General features: G+C 32.1%; 1 long non-coding RNA gene across 6 annotated transcripts in view; it reads right to left on the reverse strand.

Moving 5' to 3' along the window:
- LOC141516365 (uncharacterized) overlaps nucleotides 1-26467 on the reverse strand; it is a 105993-nt gene that overhangs the window by 53568 nt on the left and 25958 nt on the right. For 4 of the 6 annotated variants that reach the window (XR_012476672.1, XR_012476668.1, XR_012476670.1 and 1 more), the window contains exons 3-5: nucleotides 23267-23670; nucleotides 21261-21353; nucleotides 13377-13520 (exon numbers count right to left, since the gene is read on the reverse strand). This is a non-coding gene — a long non-coding RNA (uncharacterized LOC141516365). The remainder of the gene's footprint in view (nucleotides 1-13376; nucleotides 13521-21260; nucleotides 21354-23266; nucleotides 23671-26467) is intronic. The other 2 variants (XR_012476669.1, XR_012476671.1) reach the window with 2 other exon arrangements.

Here is a 26467-nt window from a genome sequence, read left to right on the forward strand (position 1 = left end):
TCTGATTTTTTAATATATATTATGGGACAATAGATTTAGAGCTAGAAGAAACTTAGATTTCATCTAATCTAACCTCTTCAAAAATGGTCACAATGGTGACTGGCACAGAAACATTCAAAGGTAATTGAAATAGGGAACAGTTGAAGCCCTGTATTCTGACTCTAAATTTCAGTCTTTCTATTATACTACAAACCTACTGTAGTAGAATGCTTTTAGCTTGCCTTTCATAACAATCACTTTTAGCACAATAATTCCATGAACTAGGTACAAGCGTTACCATCCCATTTTACATGAGGACACTGAAGTTCAGTGATTCATTTGGTAAATGACATATTAAAAGTTACAAAGCTAGAGGTCAGAGCTGCTATTCAAATCCAGGTCTTTTGATTCCAAGATCATATTTCTATTCACCTGATCAAAGATTCTTGTTCATATATTGAAGATTCCAGGAACAGAGGTGGAAAGAGTCAGGAGAGATCTTTCCAAAGAACTTACATTTGAATTCATTATCAAGTATATATACTTTTTGAATGAATAAAATAATATTTAGTGTATGCACAAATATATAAAATTATTTGAGTGTATACACATAATATGAGAAAGCTAATTCTTTTTTAAATTCTTAATTAATAACAATTATTTGTCCTCATAGATTTTTCTTGATATCTGAGAATTGTAAGTTCAACTATTATCCTATGAAGTACTGTAAAATTTTTGCTATTTAGAAAAGAGTCTCTGACTTAAGTCATTATTTATTTTCCTATAGCATGGAGTTAGCAGAGGCTGCACTCCAACAAAATAGGAGTGCTTTCTTCTAAAGAAAGCAAGTTCATTTCTTGGGTATAAGGACATAATGGTGAAAGAAGAAAATATTAGGAAAAACCATGAAAGTGTGATTATTTTGATCTCAGTAAAGAATTTGGTAATAAAGTCTAATAAATATACTCAGCCTTTCACTTAGTCCTTAACCCAAACATTCTCCCTATAGTATCCAAAGAGGACTACTTTTTAATTTTTTTAAGTACATTAATTGGATGTTTCCACTTTGTCCATTTTACTGTGTTTAAAAAAAAGTGAACTTGGTAAGAAGAAGTCTTATTTATGTATATTAAAAAATGATAAAAGCCTTGGAGCTTTGAATCTAATATGAGAATTCTTGGTTCCAAATTGACTACTCTGAAATGTCAGGGAAACATCAAGAAACAAATGCACTAGATTATGAAAATTATTTCAGGCTCCAGTTGATATGTGGGAGCCATAGAACTTTGCAAGCTTATACTTGTCTAAATTAGCAACTCCTAGAACTGCTAAAATCTAATTTGAATTGTTATGAGCAGTCCTAATTGCTCTACCCTCTACACTCAACTAGTGAGTGACTCCCGCTTTCATTACACAACTCTTATTGCTGATAGTAAATTAAGTACTCAACCTAGGATGATTTTGCTCTATTAAGACAAAACAGTGACATGTGAATTAAATTTAAACTGTCAGATATTATTTCATTCATCACTATTACCAGTCACTGGAGAGTATAAGTAGTCATTTTCTTTTCTGGTACTCCCATTTAAATTTTTGTCTTTAGAAAGGACAGCTAGAGCTAACTCTAGCTTTCCAAACTATCAAAGTTAGGTTTTTAAATTAGGAAATAGAACTTCTAGAAGAGAAGGCCTGCTTTATATAATCAAGAAAATCATTTAGAAAACTAAAATATATTGATTGTGTTATATATATTGTTTTTCATTTCAAAGATTATTTTATTTCAGTCAACTATTTTTCAATATTTTATCCCCCATCACAATATTCTTTTCTGCAGGAAATGACTGGATTAATTTTTATAGTTTAATACTGTATAGGTGGGCATTTATCTTTAGAAGTTAGGAAGGAAGCATTGCATATTGAAACCGTTAAGGGGGGAGGAATCCAGTTAGTTCATTTAAAGAGATCACAGATTGAGAACTTTATATCAAATAATTATCCTAAACCCTGAACATCCTATCTCCATACTTCCTCTCAACCTTCCATTGGATTCCCTATGGAACTATTGTAACTAACCCCCAATTTGAGAAAAAGTGATATGATAAAACTTCAACTGCTAATTGAACTTAAGACACTTAGATCTTCATTAAATGAGAATATCAAGTTTTTATTCTATTATCATAAGAATAATACTATTATCTGGAACCTTTTAAAAAAGTAGAGCACACTCTTTTTCAGAAATAAAAGTAAGTCTTTACTTACCTAAAATGATAAAGTACTGAATAAAAGCATTTTCTCCAGAAGTTTTCTCTTCCAATGGAAACAAATTTGGGAAGGTTGACAGTATTATGTATGCCTTAGGGAGAAGGTATCAAGTCTATATGTTTTGGCAGAGAGCAGTAATTGTCTCAGAGATTGTCAAAGAGAATTAGAAATTGTAAAATAAAATAGGTCTACAAAAAAAATATTGGTACTAGGACTACAAGACTGATGAGAGAGACTTTCAGTAAAAAATTCTACTTTTGGCTTTTTCTAAAGTATTGCAATAGAAATTCTGAGAGAAGCATCTTGGTTTTAGGAAAGTTATTGTCATATATATATATATAGATAGATAGATAGATAGATAGATAGATAGATATAGATATAGATATACATGTGTGTGTGTATAGGTACCAAATAATAGCATAAACATATATATATATATATATATATATATATATATATATGACCTTGTTTATCTATAAAAAGATTTCCAATTAATAATGCCACATCATACAAATATGAAAAATGCAGCATAGTTTAATCTGTAAACAGTAGGTCTTAGTTAAAAAATTTCAGGTGTTTTTCTTTCTTCTTTTGATGATGGGCACAATATTACCCTTCTAGGCTTTCATTTTCTCCTCTTTAAATCGGATTATTATAATATATGATCTCTAAAGTCACTTCTTGTATAATATCTTAAAATTCTATGACAAAAAAATTTCAGACTTACCTTTATTAGCAAAAATCAAATTATATTCTATTGTTTCATGTATTAAGGAAAACTCATTTCAATTGTACTGATAACCATTACAACATTCCTTATCAAATATGTACTTTTTTATTTTAAACTTTAAAACTTTCTTCTGTTCCATTTCTAATATTATTTCTTAAGAGTAAATTTGGTGTTCAGGAAGATCTGTGTTCAAATTGTAGTCATTTCATTTATATAACATGATATGATGCAAATAAGGTAAGCTCCCAAAGCTCTGTTTATTTATAAAACTTGGAGAATAATAGCACCTCAAGGACTCTTATGGGAAATCAAATGAATACTGTATATAAACTTTAAAGGGTATTATAAATGTGAACAAATATTACTAATGATTCTTTATTATAATTTTGTTGTTCATGAGTCCTCATCAGTATGTTCCCCACAATAAATATATTGTAATAATTATCTAGATGTAATTTGACTTTAGAAATAGATATTTGCTATATTGGTTTTATTGGCAAAAAACACCCATTTCTCATCCATTCAAATTCATGATGCAGTCTACCACTACTATACACAGAATTCTGGGCAAATTACATTCAAGTTTAGATAAAACATTTGGCAATGGGCTAAGTCAGAGCTCTTGGAGTTTCTTTTGCTGGCATTTTTTGTTGTTAGTTTCATTCTTTGTAGCACCTTAAATATGCCGTTTTTTGTCACATTTCATCAGTCCATGGTTCCTGATGCAAACACTGATATCATTCAATTATTTCTGACAGACAAAAAGGTCAAATATTCTAGTCCAACAATATTCATGTGGTCCTCCTTAAAGAAGATATATATGTGTGTATATGCATATGTATGTGTGCATATATGTGTTATATAGAGAGATGAATGTGTATTGGGTATATATCGATATGTGTAGGTATATATAAATGTATCTATGTATGTGGGAGTAGAGAGAAAGCATGAAGGGATATCAACATCAAGGGCATGAATGAGGATAGGGTTCCTCCCTACCCTCCTTAATGGCCAGGAAATTTTCTTGATGATTCTAGACATTTCCAATGAGCAATTCCCAGTAGCTTGCTGAATTTAATATAAGTTCCAGAGGATGCAAGTCCTTTAAGTAATCCATACAATCTTCCTGTGCAACATCACTATTAAACATGTATTCAGTCACTTTTAAACATTTTGAAATGAGTAAAAATTTTTCACACATGATCTGAAACTTATTGATTGATTCAAAAGAGATACTCAGATCAGTTATTTTTAGTGCATAATGGAGATACATTTTTGTTAAAGAGTCAAGGTGTAGGTTCTTGTTGCTTACTTTAAGTATGATATGGGATAATTATTTAATCTAGTGTTTCTCAGTCTGTTGTTCATCACTCACAAGGTTTCCATGAACTTTGAAGGGGCAAAAAAGTCATCTTTACTTTTATTTACCTCTAACTGAAAGTATTCATATAATTAAATTATTAATATATACAACAAACATTATTCTGGAAGGGTTTACAGAGGTTTCACTAACCTGCTATAGGGATCTTATGACCCATAAAAATATTTAAGAACCCTTGATTTAAGCTAAACCCCACCCTTTTCCAACTGAAAATAGGCATATTAATGATGCAGAGAAAATGAAATGTCATTTGAGGAAAAAGAAGGGTCAGTTTGCTTAGTCTGTAGAGTATAGAGAGGTCAAAAAAGGGAACAGTGAAGAGAGTACCATGCCTAAAGTCAGAAAGTCTCAGATTCTTGAGTTAATATCTAGGTTCAGATAATTAACCATGTGTGACCCTAGGCACATGTGACCCTAATGGCCTCAGTTTCCTCACTTGTAAAAGGGGCAGCTAGATGACTCAGTGGATAAAGACTGGCTTTGGAATCAGGAGTATGGGAGTTCAAATCCAGCTTCTGACATGTACTAGCTGTGTGACTTTGGGTAAGTTGTTTAATCCTGATTACCTGCCATTCATGGCTACAGTCACTGGATTCAGATGACTTTGAAGGAGAAACTAAAAATAATGACTTCTTAGCATAGCAGTCCCCACTAAAATCCAATTCATGTGTTTGTCACAGCATCACTACCCTGATGCTGTGGTCTTTTTTTCAAAAATCAAGGACAAATATTATTAAAATGAACTGGAAAAAAAGGCATGGCAAGTATCTAGTATCTTTGACAAGAAAACTCTAAATGTTGTCATGAAGAGTCAGATGTGACTGAAATGAGACAATAATGAATATAGAAAGGATAATAATGAATATTGAGGCTAAAAAATGTACATTGAGGTCAAGGTGGGAATAACTGTAACAGTTAAACAAAGCCAAGGAAGTGTATTGAGTAGTTAGCAGCATATTTATATCTTCACTTAAAGAAAATTGCTCTGGCAGCTATGCAAAGGATGAATTAGAATGAAAAGGAGTAAAGTTAGGGAAAACAATTAAGAGGTTACTGCAATAGTCCAAGTGAGACACAAAGGGAACTTGAATGGAGGTCAAGGTTGTGTGAGTAGATTCACTCACTATAGCTATACTGTGTAAGCAAGGAAAAAAAGCACAATTTGACTACGCTATATGATCAGTTAAAAAAAAAAACAACTTGTTTTTAATGTCATCTTCCTTCTCCACATCCCTAATGTGGCTTCCTTGGTGAGTTGAGAATTCTCTATCTACTCCCTTAGCTTCATTCCAACCACTAGTAGAATGAACTGAAAAGATGATGATGATGATTGATGATGATGATGATGATGATGATGTTTGTCCTTCAATCTCAGTAAAGACTAGCACATCAAGGAGATAATGTTATGACAAGTACTTAAATTGGATTTGAGCAAGGGGGTGCTGTGCAAAGTCACAGCCTCAGTTTCTCCTCTGCAATCATATGGGTCCAGTGATCAGATATGAATCAGGACAACTGAAGATGACCCCAGAAGTGAGGCAATCTGAGTTAAGTAACTTACCTAAGATCACACAGCTAGTAAGAGTTTAATGTCACAGGCCAGATTCAAACACCAATTTTTCTGACTACAAAGTCAGTGTTCTATTCACTGTACCAGTATGATACAAGAGAATAATATATCCACAGGTCAATCAAAGTTTATTTCCATAAGTCTGCATGTACAGCAATTATGTCAAAAATGATAAAAAAAAAAACATGTAAAGACAGACTCACTCAGACAAAGTTGTCCTATAAAAGGAAATTTATAGTTATAAGGTCAAGAGCAAAGCAGTCTAGGGTCAAATGGACAAAATGATGGTCTTATTCATATTATAGTGATGTTTATTATTAAAACTATTCAATTTGGTTAACTGGCTGCATTTTTAGCAGAGGCAGAAAATAAAAATTGTTTTTAGTTTTGTCATTAGAATGACAGCACAATTGAGTTTTCTTTTCTTTTTTCTTCTTTTTTTTGTTGCTCCAGTTTTATGCTTGTCATACATGAAACTTCTCCACCTAAAATTGCTCCAAAGGGTCTGAGTTTGAATCTGGTCTTAAATTCTTACTAGCTTTGTGAACCGGAGCAAGTCATAGCACCAATTGATTCCAAAAAACAAAACAAAGTAAATATATATATATATATATATATATATATATGTGTGTGTGTGTGTGTGTGTGTGTGTGTGTGTGTGTGTGTGTGTATGTATATATTCATGTATAAGTATACGCACTAACACTTTGATTATATATTTCCTGTTATCTCAATAATAACCTAAATAGAAGTCCATAGATGCAGAAATGGTTCTTTAGTTCTTTTGATGTACATGCCATTAGTATTTAAACTCTTCTAGATGCTGAGATTTTAAATATCCTTTCCCTAGTTTAAGAAAATAGAGTAGGTAGAAGGAAGGAAGGGAGGAGAAGCAAGTAGGAGAAGGAGGCAGATTAGAGATGCAGAAAGAATGAGAAGAGTAAGTTAATGTGTAAAGGAGGAAGAGAAGGAACGAAGAGATGACTATAGATGACAAAAAGAGAGGAATGATGAGAAAATGGATAAAAGGAGAAGTGGAGAAGATGAGAAATCTTAAAAGAAGCCAAGTAGAAGAAAAGGTAATTGGATGAGGCAGGAGATAAGAGAGAAGGAAAAGAAGACAGAGATCATGTGGGGGAGAAAGGAAGAAAAAAAGAAAAGGCGCAAGATGGGGAAGTAGAAAGAGACTAGTACATCGCATATAGTACTTACAATTAGCATTTTATCAAGAGATCAAAACCATTGATGATTTTGAATAGGCTTGGACACTTGTCTGATTATATAAGGGGAAAAATTATTTATGTTGGGGTAGGTGTTGACCCATATGGCCTCTGAGATTCCTTCCATCTCTGAAAATCTATTATTCGGTGATTTCCAAAACTATCCAATCTGATGGCTTGTTTTACTTAAAGCTCTTCACACAAAACTGGACTAATATGAACTGAAGCTCAATAGCACCTGGGGATTTTTAAAATCAAAAGCAGAGTCTGGGTCTTTACACTTGGGACAACATTATCAGTACAATCATTGGTCTTTCTACCACAAGCATATGGTAGTATGGAAAGTCTATTCACACCATTTAAACAGTAAGTTGGAAGATGTGCCAAGCATAATACATTTTTCACTTACTCTAGAAAGCATTTCTACTCTTCTTTATATAAGAGACCTTTGGGGTCAAACTTCCATCTGTTTTTTTTTTTTTGAAACAGGGTAAAAATAGACCTTTATTCATTAAAAGGTGACCAAAATGGAGTATCAAACTGATTGGAGGAGGACTTTAGTAACAGGCTTATTTTCATCTAGCATAATATCAAATCAATTCTTAAACAATTCAATCAACTGAAGATCTATAAACTAGGGTGTTTAAAAATAATCATTTATCTAAGATTTGCTGCCAAAATACAGGCCTATAAACATTTAAAATCACTTGTTGGCCACTTTTGTGTTATTTTGGTAATGTTAAGAGGTAAATCTTACTGTGGAAGATTCTGATAGTTTAATAACATCAAGATTTTTTTCTAATTTAAAAGACATCATGCTCCATGTGATAATTCTATTTCTGGGAACAGTTGGATCTTTTTTCATCTAAGAAGATTTGAAATATTTCAGGGGAGGACTAAGTAAAGTATTAGAAGAACCACAATCCTGTTCAATTTTTAGCCAATTTAAATTGCATCTTAGCCAATTTAAATTGCATATTGGGAATTCCCCCATCTGTTATGTTACTGTGATCCAGTCTCAGTCTAAGTATCTAATATTTGGAAGATTTATCTTCCACTTTAATTTAGATGCATAGGGATAATTTGGTTAATCAAACTTTCATACCTTTTTAGATGAACCTCTACCTAAGTTGAATGGAGTCAAATCCATCTTGGCATTTATTCATACAGTATTTATTCCAGAATACTTCACTGAATTAGGAAGTCCTTTATAGGTATACATCAGATTAGCTGGTCTTTTGCTTCAAAAATGAATTTAAATTGGACAGACCCTATACTTTAGCATTTCAAATATAGTGAATGCCTTTAAGGTATAGCATCTTCTATCAATCCTTGGCTATTTTATTTTTTCCATAGACATGCATCATTCTCCCTTTATAGATGTAGATGACTAATTTAGGGAAAGAGATGTATTAATTGATGTCTGTATAAGAAAAATAGTTTAAAATTGTAGTTTACTTTTTCATTTCTAATCCCACCCATGGAACAGTGGGGAACTTGAGGAGAAAAGATTTCTGGTTGCTAAGTTATTATGAAAGAAAAAAAAGGGAAGATGTCTAATCACACTAATGTGTTGGTTTACCACTAGTATGCTAGATACTGGTTATTATTGTTGCAGAATTTGGAATAAACCTTAGAGATCAAATTTTGAAAAAAAAGGTTATGGAATTACTTATACCATACTTTTTAAATCAGCAAAATATATTGACAAATAATTACCAGATTCAAAAAGAATAACAAGATGTGGAAAACCTAATAATTGAAGAGTAAATTAGAATATATATGAGTTGAAAGTAAAGTAAGAAAGTTTTATGGCATCTGATCACCTAAAACATTACATTTGATATTAATAGGGTATAACTATTATTTCCCTCTAAATTATGAATAATTCTTGAGGTTTGAGTTTCCTAACATATCATAGTTCTCATGACCTGAGGTGAATAGTGTCAGTTCACCTTTAATGTAATTGTATGTTTCTAATTATTTGAATTCCTGTTAATTGGATTTTTTTTGGCTCCTATCTTCTGTTTGACTGTGTGAGGGTACCAGCTTTGAATTTTATGAACAAAGAAAGGCATAATAAAACAAACTTCATTTCACCAGGTAGTTACTGAGAATCTACTGTGTGCAGATAATTGTGTAAGGTACTGCAAAAACCAAGCTGTCCCTTTCCTCCAGTAGATTTCAGTTTGACAATGATCAAAAATGTAGACAAATAAGTATGACTAAGGTAGAATGTAAAAAAAAAAATAAGTAAGGGTGAAAATTTAAATTTTATGAGAATATATGAGGAGAAAATAAATATTTTCAACTGGGGAATTAGGGCATAGTGACAATTAAAAAGGGTTTGAAAAGAATAGGAAGAAGCAGAAATGAGGACAGAAGTGTAGGGAATGGAAACATAGGCCTGTACCCATTAGAGAATGGGTGGCCTGCAAAAATTTATACTTAGGAAAGAACCAGAGAATACAGGCTAACTAACCTCTATCCAGTTTGGCAAATAGTTACATGAAGAGGATCAACTGGAAATAAAGCTAGAAATGTAATTTGGAGTTTAGAATATGGACTCTAATATAAGGATAAAGAATAGTGAGTCAGTGAGGGGAACAATTTGATAAGGAATTTGCATTAAGAACACATTTTAAAAGTTCTATGAATGATGATTTAGATGGGAGAGAATGGGGCAAGAGAGCCAGTTATGGAGTTCATAGTAGTCTCTATAACTGATAACAAAGGGCTGAATTAAAGGTCATTGGTGGCAGTAAGATTAAAAAAGGAAAGCCTACTATGATTTATTAAGTCATAATTTTCTTAGGGTTTTTTTTTTTGCAAGGCAATGGGGTTAAGTGGTTTGCCCAAGGCCACACAGCTAGGTAAATATTAAGTGTCTGAGGCCGGATTTGAACTCAGGTTCCTGATTCCAGGGCTGGTGCTCTATCCACTGCACTACCTAGCTGCCCCAAGAGTCATAATTAACATGCATAGTAAAGTGTTTGGAAGTGAGGTGATGGAAAAGCAAGTGAAATATGACTCTAGGTTTTTGATTCTAGATGAAATGTTAGCAATATAAGAAATAAGAACAGAGGAATAGATTTTTAAGTAGAAAAATATTATTTCAGCCTGAGACATGTTGATTTTGAAGTGGCAGTGGGAAATTCAATTTAGTTTTTGTCCTCTAACAGGTCATATCAAATGAGACTCTGAAATAAACTTCATGTGGATACAGTAGTATTAGCAATAGATTAGTAGTCAGAAGGACTGCATTTCAGTTCTAGTACTACAACTTAATAGATATGTGATACTATTCCTTTAATTATTACTTGCAAAAGAGGTTGATGGACTAAGTGATGAAAATTTTAAATGGTAAAAGATCCCTATAGTCACAAATTGACTTAAAAAAGCACAAATTAATATTATTTATATTATTTTATATTTTCTTAAATATTTCCCAAGTAACTTTTTTTCTGGCACCACTCCCAAGTATTTTGGGTCAGATATAGGCTACATGCATGATACCTCTAGACTAGAACATCTATAGAGTCTATCATAATTCCTATGAAACCAAAATACCTTTGAAAACAAGATTAGGACATTGGGAGCCATCTAATAAATTAAGTCAATGAAGAATGACAATTGAAACCAATGTGAATGAAAGATATCACCAAGAGGCAAAATGTACAGAGAAAATGAACATAGGACAAAGTCTTGAAGGATAACCATAATTTGAGAGTTAAGGAAAAAATGACCAGAGAAGAACTACATAGACAGAAGGAAGATGAGAAAAATATAATGTTAGCATAATGGATAGAGCAATGGATTTGAAAACATAATAAAATATGTTCAAATCCTGCCTGCAACATTTAATCACTGTGATACTCTGGATATTGCTTAATCTCCCTTGGGTCACTTTCTTTGCTGTAAAATGAGGAAGTTGGTTTCAATTATCTCATTATCCCTTCTAACTCTAATATATGATGTTTCCTAAGTCATTGTAGAAGAGGACAATCAAGAACTTAAAGACTGATCTGTGGTCTCAAATACTAAAGAGAGGTCAATGAGAATTAAGACTGATTAATAATCATTTGATTGAGAAATTGAATAAGTTTAATGGAATTCAGTGACATTGAAGCAAGTTACTTCATTTAAGGGTTCATAATAAGAGATCAGATCTCAGGAATTAAGGTCTGGTAAGGATATGGCATCCATATGTATACTAGTACTTCAGCTGAAAGAGTAGAAGAGATAAACAATAATAACTTGAGAGGTAGTAGAGGCAAGAAAACTTCGTTTTAGATTTGAGTAAATTCTTAAAGAAGATAGGAAGGAACAGCAGAGGTCTTGGCTGCTAGATAACAAGCTAGCTGGGGTTATCTCAACCTCAAATGAAGGTGTGAACCCTGGGAACACTAGGTGAAAAAAACAGGACTGGGTCAGGAACAAACAACTGCTAAGTCAGAACCTGGACATAAAGGAAGAAACAAATCTCTGCAAAGGCATGGCCTGGGCTGCCTAGGCAACAGCTTGTCCAAGGAAAAGTCAGTGTTTATCCCTCAGCCCCAACAACAGCAACCAAAAAAAAAGCTTATATCTATACTCCTTACACCCCAGGAGCAAAGACAAAATAACAAAGATGAGCAGAAAAGCTTTAGCTTTAAGAGCACTCACTATAGGAAACTACTTCACAAAGATGACAGCAATGTCACATCTGAAGAAGTCAGTGAAAATTTACTCATAGAGTAAATATCAAAACACCATAACTGGGACTCAAATACAAAATCTCATCAAAGACCTCAAAAAAGAATTCAAAAACTGAAGAAGGGTGGAAGAAGAAAAATGAAAAAAAGAAATGAGAGTCATGCAAGAAAATTATGAATAATTGACCAGAGAATTCAACAACTTTAAAAAGAAAACACAAGAGGTAGTTGAAAAAATAAAACCCTAAAAATTAGAATTGAATGAATAGGAAACCAATGAATCTATGAGACTACAATATTCCATAAAACAAGATAAAAAAGATTGGAAAAATTGAAGAAAATGTAAAGTACCTTTTAAGGAAAACAAATGACCTGGAAAATAGATCCAGAAGAGACAGTCTATAAATTATTGGACTAATAGAAAGTCTAGATCAATGAAAGAACCTGGAAAACATAATGCAAGAAATTATGAGGCAAAAGTCTGCAAATCTGTTAGAACAAGAAAAAAATATAACCAAGAAGATGGGAAGGAGTTGAGTCAAGGTCATAAATAGAAAAAAATTAATCTTTTCCAAAAGAAATGGATTTTTTTTGGCAAAGATCAATTGGGTGTGGAGAATGACAGAAGACCTACAGAGTTCTTGAGCCATAAAGAGGCCAAAGTTTTCAACAGATGGAGGGACAAACTCATGGAATTTTCTGACAAAGGTAAAGTCTAACTGGGGAGGAGAGAGGAAAATATTTATAAATTTCTTTGAGAGATGTCATATAAAGTCAGAAATAAAAGGAACAACTTACACAACCCTCCAAAACCTCCCATGCACATCTAGCCATATGGTACAATTGCTTAAGTGTATAACCACATAATCATACTTTTAACTATATGTTACTCCAAATAAGGACCCAGGTGCAGAAGTTAGAGTATACCCTGATTTGTGCATGTAACTAGGTTACAGTAAGGAATATTGCTGCACTCAGAGTTTTAAAGACAGAATACACCTCATTCTGTGATCTGTGGCTTCTTCCCTGGGAGATACTTTCATCCAATTAGCATTCCCATTATAAAATGTACATGGTAGAAAATTAACAACAAAGAACCACATCATGGAAGTGAACATAAATCTAGGTTTAAGAAAAAAACCTTTTTTGTAATTATTAAAATAGAAGATTCTGAGAGTAAGAGGAACAGTCAGGAAGGAAAAAACCAGCATTTATTATATACTTACTGTCAGTAAAAAAGACAAAATGCTTTGCAAATATGATTTCATTTGATCCTCATAACACCCTGGGATGGGAAGTACTATTGTTATTCCCATTTACATTTAAGGAAACAGACTTAAAGTCATTTTTCCCAAGTGACCCATCTCTTAATTGTCTTAGGTTAGATTTAAACTTAGGTCTTTCTGACCCCAAACATAGTCTTCTAACTACTGTCCCACCTGGATTTAGACTATGGTTTGTAGATCTTTTACAATTATATGAATGTAATCTGAAATTTAGTCTTATCAAACTAAATTCATTACCAGCTAAAAATACTTACTCATTTGACTCCTCAGTCTTCCATTCTAGTTTAATGCATTGCGTAAGGATAGGGGTAGTGGTGGTTCATTTTTCCAAGCATGTGGATAATGATGAATTAGAACATCTCTATCTTGAACTTTTCTTGTACAAGTGAGTAGGCACCCTAAAATGAATTACATGCAGTTAATAATTAGATGAATTAACAATGTATGAGTGTAAGATTTCATTTACTTTTTGAAGCCCAAACTTGACTTGCATCGTATAACTATTTTTATTGTAGTTTTGCTTTATTTTGTTTTATTTGTTTTACACTAAGCAAGTTACAGCCTAAAAAATGTGTGATGCAAAATAAGTTAGGCACTGTATAAGAAGGTACTTTGTGAAGAGAAAGTATAAAACACTAAATAATGGCCACTGTCCCTTTCTTTTTTATGTCTTTCTTTCTTTCTTTCTTTCTTTCTTTCTTTCTTTCTTTCTTTCTTTCTTTCTTTCTTTCTTATTTGGAATCACACAAGAAAATCCCATCAAGATATTACTCACTACTGGTATAAAATTCTATGATTCTCATTCTCTTCAATATAGTTGTATTGCTCACAACACATATAAAAACATTTTCCAATGGACCTAACAACCTTCTACATTAATATTCTATCTAATATCATTATTATCCAGAGTATGTGTGAAATAGATATACTGTCAGACAGGTAGGAAGAGAACCAGAAGTTATATCCCAGAAATCTATGAAACAAAATCTATCAAGGAGAAAAGATTGATGGGCAATTTCAAGGGCTACAAGGTGGATGAGAAGACTTCATAAAGAAAGTCATTAGTATGACAAATAAGAGATCATTAATAAATTTGAAGAAATTTATTTTGGGTGAATCATGAAGTTGTAATCCATACTGTAGCAAATTAAAATGAGACTAAGAGGAGAAAAAAGTGAAAATATCTCTATAAATATCCTTCTCAAGGAGTTCTGACACAAAAGGGAAAACAGATGTGGTTTAATAACTAAAGGAGATGCATGAATCAAATTATAGGTTTCTTTTTTATTTGTTTTTTTAAAATTTTGGTTGAAGAAGAGATGAGCATGTTTGTAGGCATTGAGGAAGAAGCCAGTAGACAGGAAAAGATTGAAGACAAGTAAGAGTAGGAATGATGGATGGGAAAATCTCACTGGAGTAGACAGGATAGAATGAAATTACTTGTGCGTGTCCTATAAATTCTGCATAGAGCAACATCACAATGTATTTAGGGCCTTCCTCTAACTCTCTTTACTTATTCTAGATAACAATAGAGCATATGGACTATTCAAGTTTTTTCTTCAACTTTGTTACATGATTAACCCACATTTCTTTGTATCACAAGAGCATATGGATTACACTAAGTATGTGCAGCAGAGATCTCTATTGTAGTTGACACAATATTGAGGAATTTGTAGGTTCTATTTTCACACTCTAGGGGAAAAAAGATGAATATTGATGACAAAAGAAAAGAAAGAAAGAAAAAATATCAGATCTTTTTATTATGAAATAGGGAAATAAAAATAATCTATCTATGTTTCTCCTTTTGAAGACTTGAGAAACTTTGAGATGGGAATGGCAAAGCCTTCTCAGATGATCTTCTCTAGCAAGAATCAGCAAACTACTCTACCTGTTTTTGTACAGTTTATGAACTAAAAATGATTTTTTTACATTTTAAAATAAATTTTTATTGTATTTTATATATATAAAAAGAATACTTATCTTAAGGGTACAAAAACCAGGGAAAACAAGATTTAACCCCTTGACCTTAGATTGGAGATCCTTTTTCTAGAGAAAAAAATACATTTCTAAAACGTCACAATAACAAAATGGACCTATTGAGTCCTTAATAAATATTTGTTGATACTGAATCTCATGAAAGTAGTCTTTTTGCTGATTTTTAGGCTTTAGCATTTGCTAAACAAAATTGAGGAATGTTTCACAGTCCTCAAGGGTGAATTTTCAGTTGCTGTTAAATTTAGATTTCAAGATAAACATGGCACCTTAGATCCTCTTGTAAATTATTGTCCATAAATGTGTTGGCAAGATTCTGTTTAATGTGGGGAAATCTGTGTAGAAAAAACAATGTTGGTTTACTATCTTGCAAAAAACTTTGTGGCTACTATGGCCATTGCCTATACTCAATCAGTAGTCAAATATTTAAGTGCCTGTGATGTTCTGTTCTCTGTGCTAAATGGTTTAGGAGATAAAAGAGCTCAAGATATTTATAATAAATTTGTTCAAACAAGACTAATATACTAGAAATGGTCCAAGAGTTGTATAATATACAAAATAAGGCAGGTATTTTGTTACCATTCTATACTAGGACTGCATTAACTCATACCTGTATTGAAAAAGATAGCACATTAGTTGACCTTCCCTATTGTGTCACAAATATATCAAAGATCCTTTCCTAAAATCATATCATTTTCCTCTATCTGTTCAATACATTCTTACCTGGGGTTGTTTTTCCCCCTGCCAGAGGGGTCAGCAGTATTTCAGAAATGTAATGTTCAGTTACAGTTAGGTACAGATAACAAGCTGCAAGGCTTAGTATTAAGATAATTAGAGATATATAAGTTAATGGATTTCTAAATAAATTAATGGAAAAGAATTAGGAAAAGTAAAAATAATATCCCTGGGTAAGTGAATCTATCAATCATCAAAACATGAGCTGAATCAATAAACTAATCCCTTTGATATTTCTTTCTATCGCCTCTATCTCAGAGAATTTAGAAAGATTGAAAAGAATCAAAGATATGAATAGAAGAGAAGTAGTTAGGTTATCATTTATTATTCAAGAAAGCAAATTATAGGAAGAGGAAAAATTTGGGTAGCAAAAGGGAAGCATGAGGATACAAGATTCCTTTTTTAACAGAATGAAAATAAGAATTGGAGGACACTAAAACTAATTTCCCCTAAACTGAAATTTTACTCTGGACCCTATTGGAAGCAAATAGCAATGTATAACTTTGCTGTTAACTTTGTACATAATAAAGGGTAACATCATCATAGATGAAAAAAATACTGTAATAATAGTTTGGATGGTTGATTTCTATTCTCATTTTTGTTACTATCTTATGGGAAAATTGATTAACCTCTCTGAATCCCTCATCTTTAAAATGAAATAAGAAAACCAGATATTTTCTAATATTTCCCCAAGCTCAAATTGTAAATAATCTTATTTTGAAATTCCTACATAAAAATTTCTATGGAGGTGACAGGAGAAACTTGTTTTTATAAAAATTTAATGACTAAGGGGCAGCTAAGTGGTGTAGTAGATAAAGCACTGGCCTTGCAGTCAGGAGTACCTGGGTTCAAATCTGGTCTCAGACACTTAATAATTACCTAGCTGTGTGGCCTTGGGCAAGCCACTTAACCCATTTGCCTTGCAAAAACCTTAAAAAAAAAAAGTAATGACTGAACAAGATAAAGCACTATTTATATTGATTCAATTAATCAGTCACTAAATAGCAACAGATCACAAGTCACTGTAAAAACAAAACAAATCCTTTCTTCCTTTAAAAATTACCTTGTTTTCTTAGGATATAAATTTTGTATTGGTCACTTTTATATACATATCATCTCACTAAAAAGTGTAAGCACTTTGGGGGCAGAGGTTATTTGTTTTAATCAAGATCTTTGTGCCCTTTTAGATACTTAATAAGCATCATCAAATTGAATTAAGTTGAAGCATGGTATTCTCAAATTTACAGTGTAATTTAGGAGACAAGAGCTATTTATGCAATTTAATTAGGGATTAAATAGCACAAATCTAATTGATATTAACATAAAGACAACAGAAATTAAGAGAAAGGAAACAAGCATGGTTTGGAAGTATCATGGAAATTTTCATGAAGATTTTTATCTAGTTTTTGTAAAATGACATAAGGAGTAATGAAGGAGAGAAATCAATCCAGGCAGTGGGAGCAGTAAGACTGTACATAGGAGGAAATGTCACAGCAAAAAGAAAAATCATGGAAGTTATACCTGTGAAAAAGATGTAAAGCATTAAATTTAGGCTTAAAGGATAGAAGATCTAATCTTAGAATGGAAAGATCTAATATGATTAAGACAGATGACTATTGATAATTATCCTTAAATGGCTTATACATTTAGTGATACTTTGAAACAGGCTATTCTAAGGGTAGTACTAATCACATCCTTTAGGTTACTTTCTACTACATTATCCAGAGAATCAAATCAGGTAGAAATAACCCTCTTAGTCTGCCTCTGACAAACACTAGGTGTGTGATCACAGGAAATAATCTCTTAATTCCCTAAGGAGGTCTCTAAGACTTTGCTAAGAAGACTTTGTCAACCTGCTTTGGCCAAAGGAAGTTTTCTCAAGGATTTCCCTCCAATGATGAAATCATGAATCTGTTCATTATGTATACATATATTTATAAATGTTTGCATTTGTTTATTTGGACTATAGAAGTTAAATGCAGAAGATGGTACACATACAAATAAAAAGATATGGTACCTCATGGTTGCTAGGAAAAAAAAAGATATAGAAGAATGCATTAAAATGCCTTCCATTATTCCATAGAGATTCCCTGACCACCATTTGATTAGGCATGGGCAGCAATAAATTGATTCATGACCACCCACACTACCCAATTTCACAGACTTCTTTCCAAACTTTAAGATTCTATATAGACCACCATGTGGTTATATTAGCAGAAGCAAATAAATTCAGCACATACTGTTTTCAACACTCAAGTTTTATAAAATGATAGGCAAATAATCCCTTCCAGATTCTTGGTCATTCTATGAAGGAATGTCAATATGTAAAAAACACATTTGTATCATCATAAGAAAGAATCAGAGTAGTATTAAAAGATTATAATAGTCTGCCTTTTGTATCTGCTCAAACTGTTACTATCCATTAGAAACTAAAATTCATTCATTATGGTATGGCTGGTCTTATCAAGAGTTAGCAATAAAACTGGAATTTATTGGTGAAGACAATCAAATTTATATTAGTATGTCTTGAAAAAACACTAAGAAACATGAATATTTTTAAGAAGCACAGACTGCTGAGAAAAGAAAGTTCTCTGTGCATTTTGGTTACATTGACTGTACCAGTTGAATGCAATGGTCTTCATCTCCTCTATAGCATTTTAATCATGTACTGTTATTTATGAAAGAATATAGCAATAGAGTTCTGTCAGGCAGTCATATTTTCCATTACTCCAGCTCCTCTTGGCCATTTTATGATCATCTGTGAAATCAACTGTGTCTGAGAGAAAGTTGTCGGCAGTAGTAAATTTATTTATTGAAAAGTGAAAGCAAGCCTTTCTTTATGAGAAGAAGGATGAGAACATAAAAGGGATCAATTCAGAGGGAAAAAATACACTAGCCAGTAGGATTTTTTTCACCTAACAAAATTCAACTCTCTTTCCTTCAATTTTGTAGACTTATAAAAATAAAATCTACAGTTATTTATTCAGCAATAGTGATGCATTTGACAGAATAACTAGTCTGCACCTTCTCTCTGAATTATAGTAAAAGAAAAAGCACCGTGCATGGAAATAAAATCCATAAGATTCAAGATTGTTGAAGAAATCTTGAATTAGTGAAATTGTGCCTAACTTTTCCCCTCTCCATTCTCAGATTTTTATCCAGTGCAGTTCATTACATATTTTTAGATGAGTAAGGACAAATATCAGAAATTAGCTTTAGCCAGTTTGTAGTATCATGACATAATAGGCAGCAGACACCTTAGAAATCATACACCAACATTTTACAGAATGGAGACCCAGAGAGGTGAAATCACTAGTTCAAGGTCACACAGATGACAAATAGCAGCACAAGGAGTCAAATTCAAATCTTCCAAATGCAAATTCAGCACTTGGATACAATTACCTAGTTATTATAACTACTTTTAAGTTATCTAAATGTGTTTTTTAATCTTTAAATTTTAATTAGTATTCATTTATGGAAATTGCCCATAGGTTACATATTTAATTGTATTTTAATGCTAAAAGAATTTATTTTTAAATTGAATTCATATATAATCAATTTTTTTTAAAGGTTTTTGCAAGGCAATGAGGTTAAGTGGCTTGCCCAAAGCCATGCAGCTAAGTAATTATTAAGTGTCTGAGGGCAGATTTGAACTGAGGTACTCCTGACTCCAGGCCCGGTGCTCTATTCATGGTGCCACCTAGCCCCCCCCCCCATACAATCAATTCTTAGAGATTTATCTTCTGATGTATGGGAAATACTTTATATAATAATGAAAATTAATATTTTAGTGCTTTTTTAGGTCAGAAAGCATGTAATATGTATAATCGCACTTGATGTTCAAAAGAACCTGTGAGGTAGGTGGTACAAGTTGTATTATCCCTGTTTTATGTGACTTTATATATGGGGTAAACCGAAGCTCAAAGATTTTGTGACTTCCTCAACATAATAAGCATCAGGACTGGGAAACAAATATAAGCCCTCTAATTCTAAATACTATGGGGTATTTTTTGTTTGTTTGCTTTCTAGAATACTGACTCTTGCATATAATTAATTAATCACTTGTGCCTTTGTCTTCATTTAATTACTAAATATAAAAATTGTGTTTCTAAAGACAATGATGACTGTTGGCAGTGTAAAATAGTAAACAGATCTTTCTGGTTTTGGAGCTAGTTCCCTTGGTTGAGTTCTTCCTTTTACATAATGTCTATATAACAAGGGCCAAATCACCTAGCTTCTCACTTATATTGCAACTTTCTAAAATATTAATTGTAAAGAAGTTTCTGACCTATATTAATAAAGAATTTTCAACAGCTGAGAAATATTTAAATCACTAGAATTAGAAGTCTAGTCCCTATCCCTTTCTCTATGAAGGAGATAGAATGTTCTTTATCTTTTGTTCAAAAGGATAAAAAATTTTGTAAGACTCATTCAATCATGGTATACACAATAACTTTTAAAGTAATCAAGATTTAATCAAAATGTTCTCAATTTTTATTGTTACATTTAGTAACATAGTTATTAGCTTAAAGTTTTCTTAAGTTCTTTCCCAAAAATACTAATATAAAACCTCATTGAAGTAAAGGGGACTCTGAATCCTCAAAGAAATTGCTAATAAGGTATAAACTTTGGGAATCACTGTTTACCTGCAGTATACAAAGGTTGCAGACAGTGGATCTGACATTTAAAAATTAGCTTGGATTGGTATGAAAAATGTCACCTCCAGGTGATTATTATTTGTAACCAAAGCAAATTATAACAAAGACAAAAATACAAAATGATCCTTGAGCCCACAGGGACTCCTTTCCTTTTTGTGTCATTGGTAATAGTGAAAGAAAAATAGGACCCAGACTTCCAAGGATCACTTGGTTTTTAAAAAGTTACAAATATTAAATTTCACTTCAGTAAAGAGAGAGGTTACCTTATTAGAGAAATGGAATTTCATGTTACCATTCTTACTATACATTAATGCAAGAGAATATAAAGGATTGTAAAATGTGGTTTTATCATGTTATTTAATAGAACAGGAAGCAATTTTATTAAATGTTTGGTTTGCATCACAGAATGAATAATGGCAGCCATGGAAACAATTATACACAGATATATCATATGTAAATATGAATATAATATAATACATGCATATGCATATTAATATTTGCTTCAGAAGATGAGAAATATCTGAGTTCAAATCTTATCTACTACTTGAATAACATCGAGTCATTTTGATTTTCTTGATCTCAGTTTCCTCATCTATAAAATGGGCTAGTTGAAGTAGATGGTCTCTAATGTTGCTTCTGCCCACAAATAAATGTAAACAAATTGTCAATATCTTGAAATCTATATTAACCTTGAAAAGGGCAGCTAGATGATACAATGAATAAAGAACAGGGACTAGAGTCAGAAAGACTCACCTTCCTGAGTTCAAATACAACATCAGACTAGTAGGCTGACTTCGACAAGTACCTCAACGCTGTTTGCCTCAGTTTCCTCAACTGCTAAAAGAACTGGAGAAGAAAAGGACAAACCACTTAATTCTCTTTGCCATAAAAAATATTAAAAAAATATTAAATGAGGTCACAAAGAGTCAGACAACTGAATGAACTGAAAAATAATACTTTCAACACTCAGTTTACTTTCAAGAAGAAAGTAAACATTAAGGGATCATTTTGGAAATTATGTTTTGAAATCTTATTTGAAATCAAGAAATGAAAGAAGCCGAAGGCTTATCGACTACACAGCTTCAACCATGTGATTTTTTATATAAAAAAGCAGTAAGAAGGTGTTAAGTATGGTGAACATCAAACAGAAACTTAAAACGCACTTTTTAAAAACAGGACCAACTGCAGACAAAGGAGGCATTTCAGAATTAGCTATCTGTGTACAGTCAGACTGATTAGAACAAAGGTTTAACTCTCAAAAATAAGGGGGATAAAATGACATTGTATGGGATTAGAGTAGAGAAAAATAAATCCTTAAAGGTTTTCCATCAGCAAGAAACCTCATGCATATATTAAAATAGTACAAGATTCTTTGATAAATGCAACCACAGAGAAAATTCTGTTCAATGACCCTTTGATCAAGCAAGGCAGAAAAAAACAATTCATTTCAATTCAACAAACATTTCTTTTTTGAATATGAATATATGCCAGTATTGTGCTAACTGTTAGGAATACAAAGATAAAATGAAAATGCATTTGATCACAAATAGTTTATCTTCTACTGGAATAGTTTACATGAGTAATCAAATACAAAACATAAAGAGGAACAAAAGCAATTTATAAGTTAGGGGGAGTACTAACAATTGGGGGAAGAGGGAAAAGTCCAGGTAAAGGAGGTAGTTCTTCTTCTGAGCCCTGAATGGAATTTGAAGGTCTTAAAGAGGCAAGAATAAGGAGGGAGAGAACTACCAAGGAAGGAAGATACTGGATAACTTACTAAGTATACAAGTAGGTCAATTTTGTTGGAACATAGTTACTTTTGGTGGGAGAAGTTGATAATATATCTGGAAGCACAGGCTGGAGTCAAATTGAGAAAGTATATAAATGCAAAAAAGGGTAGATTTTATTTTATGCTAGGGGTATTAAGAAGTAATCAACTTCTTTTGACCAATGGAACGACATGATGAAATTTATACTTAAGAAATTTCAGTTTAGCAATTGCATGGATGAAATACTAAGAAAGAAAAGACTAGAGAAGGGGATTCAAGGATTAAAGAATAGTGGGGAGCTAAATAGGAAAATTCCCTAATCAGTTTTAAGAATTTATTATTATTATTATCATTGTTATTATTTTTTACAGAAGGGAAGAAAGGATAAACATAGATGTATCACTAATTAGTCCATTTTACAAATTTGTAGAAGACTATTATGAGTCTCATAATAATCTCGCATTTTATATATACTACTGTTATTTCTATTATGTAGTTGAGAAATTGGGGTTTGGAGAAGTTAAGTGCAAGTTAAGTTCAAGGTTGCTCCACTAGATTATGAGATAGGATTCTAAATCATTTCTTCCATACTCCCAGTTATATATTTTATATACTGTCTCTCCAACAGAATGAACAGCAAATGAACATCTCCATAAAGATACTCTGATTAAAATTTGGTAATTAGTGAATGGTCCCAGATGAACTGGGCAGCTTGGATACTCCTCAAGACGATCTAAGGGATAATTCTGTTCCTGGAACTGTCCCCCCACAAGATGATTTCATTGATTTGGATTTGAAATATTTATAAGTACATTTGATTATATTTGAAGGTTTCTATATGAATTGAGTTGGGGGGAGCAAACAGTTTTTTTTCCTATAATCAATCACAATCTACAATGATGAACTTGCTGTCATCTGATATCTTTTTTCGCTTTCTTAGACTACTTAAGAAAGTCTAAACTAGATTCCTATACTCTCTTTGTCACTCACATCTAAATCCTCCATTAATTGAGTTCTGATCCGATTCAAGTGCCAATTAATCTCTTAAAATTATCAAATCTATTGATCTTTTCTCAATCTTCATTCTTTTTGACTTCTCGAGAGACTTCGAGACTACTGATCACAGTAAAGTTCTGGAAACTCTTTCCTTTCTAAGTTTTTGAGACACTTGTGGTTTGCCGCAGAACTAGCTGATCATTGCTTCTTAGTCTTGTGTGCTAGATGATTAATCAAGTCATTCATTAATCATAGATCTCCTGCTTGGCTCTGTCCTGGATACTCTTCTCTCTTTTATTTGGCTTTAATTTATCCTAACATCCTCTTCTTTTCCTGTTTTTCAAGTCATACTTTTTTTTTTCTTTTCCATATCTTGACTCAAGAGTCTTGAATTCCTCCTAGGGTGGAAGCAGAAAATCAGAACCAGAAATTTGGCAAATCTCTCCTCAGAAAGAAGGAAGTACAAGTCTAGAATCTATCTTTCTGTTCCCTTTTTTGCAGAGGTGACCTGCTATTACAATAGGATATTATAGACATAGTTTTATTTTTTTTAATGAATCCCCCCCCACCAATTTTTGTTATTCTTTATTACAAGGATTATCTCACTAGAAAAAAAAATGGAAATACTCTGAAACAAAAGCAGTAGAAACTCAAACTATATTTACATATATATATAACATATATGTATATATGATCTAAATATATATATAGGTAGATAAAGATTTTATATATATATATGGTTTTTTCTTACATTTATTTTCAAACATTTAATTTCTTCTTATTTTATCCCCTTCTTTCTTTCTCTCCATATATTTCTCTAGAAGTAACATGGAGCAAAAGAAAGCAGGGAATAGAGTGAGAAAAAAATTAAACTTATCTCTCAACTCTACCTTCTTCAGACTAGATGTTTTAAGACAACTAAGTTGATCTCTCCCTAATTCTAAAATGAATATAATGTTAATTTATTTTTCTGCTTTGCTGCATTATTGTAAAGAAAATATTTTGTGAACTGTGAAGTGCTTTAAAATAAGATTTTGTGACATCAATAAAGTCTATGAAGTGATTTCTTAGTGCCATCACATAGACAATTTGGGATGCTTAGAAAGTGCAAAATTCAAGCTCAAATCATAAAGATTTAAAATAGTAGAGGGAAAGAAAATAATAGCATTATTCATGTGGATCTGATTTCAAAACTTTCTACAGAAGGCAAGTCAGGCATTCATTTCAAGAGAGACATTGTAGTAGATCAGAAAGAGCACTGACTCAGAAGTCAAAGAACAAGGGTAAGATCTTACCTCTGATGTTTATTACCTGTGTGACCTTGAGCAAGTCATGAAATTTCCCTTGGCCTCAATTTATTCATCTATAAAATGATGGGGTGGACTAGATGGCCTCCAATGTACTTTTCAAATTCTAAATCTGTGATCTTTTTATTTAGTATCAAATATTTATTAGACACCTTATGTGTGCAGAGCACTGTGTTGAGAAGAGTTTGATGATATTTCTCCTTCATTCTCAAAGAAGATCATGACATCAGCAGAGATGATGCCATGAAAAACTCATGAAGTGGGTTTTAATGAGGGGTTGCTGTTCTAAGTCACCAGCCTCACTTTAACGGAGTCAACTGGGTTCACTGGCCAGATATAAATCAGGATAACTGGAAATGTCCCTGGATGTGAGGCAAACGGGGTTAAGTGACTTGCCCAAAGTCACATACCTTTAAATTTCAAGTGTCTGTGGTTAGATAATGACTCCATCCTTCTGTCTCCAAGTTCAGTATTCTATTTACTGTACAGGATGAGTTTAGGTTATAGACAGTCCTCAACTCAATATAACTTACAGATTGCATAGTATTATTTATAAATGAATAAAATGAGGCTCACAAGGATTACTGGAATTTTATCAGGTCATAGGCTGAACAAATATTGAATTCCTAGACCAGTGTTTCCTCCACTACAACATATCAAAGAGATATATTTAATTATTTATATCTTAACATGGAAACAAATATATATATATATATATATATATTATATATTTGTACATATGTGAATTTGCATTGCACTAGACTTGTAATTTCATCAGAGTATAAAACTCCCAGAAAAGAAATTTCCTCTATTAATAAACATTTGAATACACATTTCAATTTACAGTCTTTCAGAGTTTCCTGGATCTTTTGAGATGTTGCATGGTTTGCTCAAGGTCATATAGCTACTCTAAGTCAGAGGAAAGGTTTACAACTTCTAACTTGGAGAATAACTTTCTATCCAATACACCAATTATATATAACATATCTATCTATATCCATATTTTATATGCATAATGAATATGACCATATGCATGAAAGACAGGATAAGAAAACCTGCACAGAAATATAATTTTTAAAATAAAGTAAAATGAGAGGGCTATAAAATGAAACAGATAATTTGAAACATGGAAAAGCTTGAATAATGAGATGAAATTATAGAAAGACTTCAGAGGAAGGAAATTCTCTTCATAATATTTCATAGATATCACTTAAATTACTATTTCTATTTCATAAATACAATTTTAAACATGGGTGTGAATGAATTAATTTTCTAGTGAGAAAATGTGAGGCATATGTAATTAAGTATGCTGTGGTATTCAGTTCAAAGATGTTTGTGGTACTTCATTTCACTGGTCTACAGGGTTTAAAACATTTTAAAAACTATAAAAATACTAATAATAATATATGAACTTGGAAACAAGAGCACTGTGAGGAAATGTTATTTCCTGCTGGACAGTTGTCAACTATGTAAATGTGCAAAATTGATAGCACTTAAAGGAGAAGTAATTTTTCTCATTCTTTTTTATCATATATAATATATATTTACAAATATTTATTAAATATATTTCTATTTATTAAATGTATTATACATATATTTATGCTTATATATATATATATATATCCAAATATGTGTGTGTGTGTGTGTGTGTGTGTATGTGTGTGTATGTATGGAGCATATCCTTAAGTATTTCTCTTCAGCAATATTACTTCAATCTGGTACTAACCTTATACCAAAAAAAATACTGTTTCGATGTATATTCAAAGACATTTTCGATTGAAGGAATTCAACAATTATTTGACTTAGTTTTCCTCCAAGAAGGCATTGCCAGGTGACTTTCTAATAGCAAAACTCATCAAAGCATGTCTTAGTGGAGAGTGTAATAGAT

This window comes from Macrotis lagotis, chromosome 3 (assembly GCF_037893015.1).
Source record: "Macrotis lagotis isolate mMagLag1 chromosome 3, bilby.v1.9.chrom.fasta, whole genome shotgun sequence".
Classification (NCBI taxonomy): Eukaryota; Metazoa; Chordata; class Mammalia; order Peramelemorphia; family Peramelidae; genus Macrotis; species Macrotis lagotis.